Raw genomic sequence first — 4,640 nt, 5'->3', positions numbered from 1 at the left:
AAATTGGGGCAGTCAGAACCAATGTCATGGTTCATCTTTTGTTTTTTATGATTACTTTGTTTTTATAGGACTCACAACATATTTACAGAATAAAGCATGCTGGCTGATTTTTAGAGACAAGTGGGACAGGAGCAGGTGAGAAGTCCACTACCTATACTGCTTCCCACCAATTTGGCAGAACAGGGATGCAACCTGAATCTACCTTTACCATTTCAAATGCTGAGAACTCTTGACTTGCATCTGATCTTCAATGGACAATGACTTCTTTCCAGCACTAATGTCTACACCTGGTGCAGTAGAGGGATAAGAAGACGGGCATCAGGCCAAGAACCTCTTAGAGGCCTTGTGATGCTGGATCCAGTGTATTCTTGGACTTGCTGTCTGACCTTTATGCAAGTCATTCCTCTTTCAATTCCTGCATCTATCAAATGGATGACTCAACTCACAGATGCCAAGAAATTCAAAGACTTTGAGTTCCCGTCACTGAAGGAGAAAAGTTACGCTTAAAAAGCTGCTCTAGACATAAATATCGGACTATTATTAGGCTAAAACCAAAGCCAAGGCTAAAGCAAGCCTTGATTTCTTTGTAGCCTGGGGCAGAGGATTGAGTGTTAGGACTTTAAAGATGCACGCTATTTAAAGCGAGCCTCTAAGCCAACAATCTGGATTCAGATTCAAACACGTCCCACTGCGGGGACCCTGGCTCTCCTATAGGTACTCACAGTAGAACTTGAACCAACAACCTTGTTTTACTAGCCAAGCAGCAACATGTATTGCTTGCATGCTCTATCCAGAGGCTGATTGGTATACCAGCCACATTTGCTGACAAAATTAGGACACAACGCCTACAAAGAAATTTTTAATGATTTGTGAATTTATTTCTATGAAAAGTGTTACAAAGGACCAAATATTAATCCAAACCTATGTATGCATTTAACTAGTCACTTTTTTTTTAAAGGAACAAAATGACATACAGTCAGGCCACCATGAGTCCCTGAAGACCAGTATGTTTTATTTATCTTTTTTTTCCTTTAGAATTACTTTATTAAATCATAAATGTACAACAGCTTCTTAACTCTACACATGTACTTAAGTTTTTTTAAGGAAAATGTTATATCTTATTACACCATGATCCTGGCTAATAGTTTTTCAAAACTTTGAGAAAAATCTTAAGAAATGTTTCACGTGTCACCTGAAACTTACAAATTTAACATTATCAAAGAAGGAATGCTTCGACACTCTTAGAGATACCACTAAAAAGAAACAGCTATTAAAAAGCTAAGAAATTGTTTCAAAAGTATTTTTTTTACAATCCTTCCTCCACAGAAAGGTAAGGTAATAATCCAATCCATTCACAAAATGGCTGTCTGCATCTGCTCTGGTGCCTTCTGCCATATCACCACATATTTATGCACGACCAAGGCAAGATTTTCTTTAACATTGTCATTTCCATAACCTGCAGCTGATCTGTTACCTCTGAGCTCTCATCCTCTCCTATTTATACAGTGAAGCCCATGTCAAATAGGAAGAAGCTCAATATCAGCTCCTCCCTCCATAACCCCCACTTCCTCCACTGCCCCTGGGACCATAGTTTCCTCCACCTGTGCCCATGTTCCTGCTACTACCAAAGTTTCCGCTTTTCATTGGACCATAGTTAGAGTTGCTGATTGTAATTTCCAAAATCATTATAACTTCCACCTCCATAATTTCCTCCTCCATAGTTGTCATAACCACCTCTGTAGTCCCCAGCCTGGTTGCCATATCCAGGTCTTCCACCACCATATCCTCCTCTTCCTCCTCCATAACCAGAGCTAGCTCCAAAATATCTACCTCCAGGTCCTCCTTCATACCCGTTATTTGTTGTTAGGTGCCGTCCAGTCAGTTCCAACTCATAGCAACCCTATGTACAACAGAACGAAACACTGCCCAGACCTGTGCCATCCTCACAATCATTGCTATGCTTGAGCACATTGTTGCAGCCACTGTGTCAATCCGTCTCATTGAGGGTCTCCCTTTTTTTCACTGACCCTCTAATTTACCAAGTGTGATGTCCGTCTCCAGGGATTGATCCCTCCTGATAACATGTCCAAAGTACATGAGGTATAGTCTCGATATTCTTGCTTCTAAGAAGCATTCTGGCTGTACCTCTTTCAAGACAGATTTGTTCATTCTTCTGGCAGTATATGCAATATTCTTCACCAACACCATAATTCAAAGGCATCGATTCTTCTTCAAGTCTTCCTTATTCATCGTCCAGCTTTCATAAGCATATGTGAAAACACCATAGGTTGGGTCAGGCACACCTTAGTCTTCAAGGTGACATCTTTGCTTTTTAACACTTTAAAGAGATCTTTTGCAGCAGATTTGCCCAATGCAATGCATTGTTTGATTTCTTGATCGATGCTTCCATGGACGTTCATTGTGGATCCAAGTAAAATGAAATCCTTGACAACTTCAAGCTTTTCTCTGTTTATCATGACTCTGTGTAATTGTCCAGTTGTGAGGATTTTGTTTTCTTTATGTTGAGGTGTCATCCATACTGAAGGCTGTGGTCTTTGGATCTTCATTAGTAAGTGCTTCAAGTCCTCTTCACTTTCAGCATGTAAGGTTGTGTCATCTGCATAACGCAAGTTGTTAATGAGTCTTCCTCCAATCCTGAGGCCCTGTTCTTCTTTATATAGTCCAGGTTCTCGGATTCTCTGCTCAGCATACAGATTGAATAAGTGCAGTGAAAGGATACACCCCTAATGCACTCCTTTCCTAACTTTAAACCATGAAGTATCCCCTTGTTCTGTTGGAATGACTGCCTCTTGATCTACATACCGGTTCCTCTCGAACAAAATTAAGTGATTTGGAATTCCCATTCTTTGAAATGTTATCCATAATTTGTTATGATCCACACAGTCGAATGCTTTTGCATAGTCAATAAAACACAGGTAAACATCTTTCTGGTATTCTCTGCTTTCAGCCATGATCCATCTAACATCAACAATGATATCCCTTATTCCATGTCCTCTCTGAATCTGGCTTGAATTTCTGGCAATTCTCGGTCGATGTGCTTTTGTAATGGCTTTTGAATGATCTTCAGCAAAATTTTACTTGCATGTGATATTAAAGATATCATTCAATAATTTCCACATTTACCTTTCTTTCGAATAGGCATAAATATGGATCCCTTCCAGTAGGTTGGCCAGGTAGCTGTCTTCTGAATTTCTTGGTATAGATGAGTGAGCACTTCCAGCACTGCATTAGTTTGTTGAAACATCTCAATTGGTATTCTGTCAATTCCTGGAGCCTTGTTTTTTGCCAGTGCCTTCAGTGCAGCTTGGACATCTTCCTTCAATACTATTGGTTCCTGACCACATGCTACCTCCTGAAATGGTTGAATGTCGATCAATTCTTTGCTATCCCCAAATCCATGACCACTATCCAGCAGATCCCCCTCTAAGTTACTTCCTGGTCCTGGTCCAAAACTTCCACCACCACTGTGAGAATCCCAAGAATCAAAGTTCCCTCCTTTTCCAATCCTAGAACTTTGGACTTCCTTCCTGCATTTCTTGTCTAGACAAAGCCTTTCTTACTTCTGCATTATGACCATTGATGATATACTATTTCTGCAATACAATTTTATCCACAGGATCATGGTCCTCAAAAGTAACAAAGCCAAAGCCTCTTTTCTTTCCAGACTGCCTTTCAGTAATTATCTCAATGGTATCACATTTTCCATATTCCTCGAAGTAATCTCTAAAGTGATATTCCTCAGTATCTTCTTTAATTCCACCAACAAACAGCTTCTTCATACACAGTTACATGAGCCCCTGGTCTTCCAGATTCCTCTCTTGCTACAGCACGCTTTGGCTCAACCACTCACCCATTAATTGAATGGGGTAACACAGCCTTGGCAGCATCAACCTCAGCCATGGATGAAAAGGCTACAAAACCAAATCCTCTTGATCTTTTGCTTTCAGGATCCCTCATTACCACACGGTCTGTTTTTCCCATTTCTCGTAGTCGTTCTTCAAGCTTTCTTCTGTGGTTTCAAAGCATAAGCCACCAAAAAACAGTTTATGAAACTGTTCTTTTTCTCCCTCCATCATGGACTCTGCCACTTCAGACCGATTTCTTGCAGCTGAGCGAGATGAGCAAGATCTCCGTGGATGAACGTGAACTGAGCTTGTCCTGGTGCTGCTGTGAGGACTGGCACTGCTGCAGAAACCACACCGGTAGGAGCACCACCACACAGGACCCGGAGCTGCTGGTGCTGTCTTATCTTTAAATCCTTATCTTTCAAATATCCTTAAAATAGTTCGTGAACAATAAGTGTTGACTGACTGATTGAATTAATTGATTATTCAATCAAACACAAACTATATTGTTTATTGCAGGGATAAAGGGAAATAGAAGACATAGTCTTTACAATGTTTGTCAATAGGGCAAACATTAAAAAGACAAACAGTAAAAAACATTGCACAAGCAAAAACAAATTTGTGTTTACATAGAACTCAAGTGCTTCAGCAATATTGATAATTCTTTAATTTATTCATTTAATCTTCCATGTTTGTCACTCAATAAATATTTTGTAAGTACCTTCTATGAGATAATAAGGGAGCTAGCTATATTAGCTCTAAATTATGCTCGGA

The 4,640-nt window shown here is 39.9% G+C and overlaps 1 pseudogene; it reads right to left on the bottom strand.

The window, feature by feature from the left end:
- Positions 1 to 614: 614 nt before the first annotated feature.
- Positions 615 to 4,094, bottom strand: LOC100664746 (heterogeneous nuclear ribonucleoproteins A2/B1-like; annotated as a pseudogene).
- Between the last annotated feature and the right edge of the window lie 546 nt (positions 4,095 to 4,640).

Source organism: Loxodonta africana, chromosome 25, assembly GCF_030014295.1.
Source record: "Loxodonta africana isolate mLoxAfr1 chromosome 25, mLoxAfr1.hap2, whole genome shotgun sequence".
Classification (NCBI taxonomy): Eukaryota; Metazoa; Chordata; class Mammalia; order Proboscidea; family Elephantidae; genus Loxodonta; species Loxodonta africana.
The sequence above is the reverse complement of the archived record's forward strand: the minus strand, read 5'-3'. Positions and strand labels throughout refer to the sequence as shown.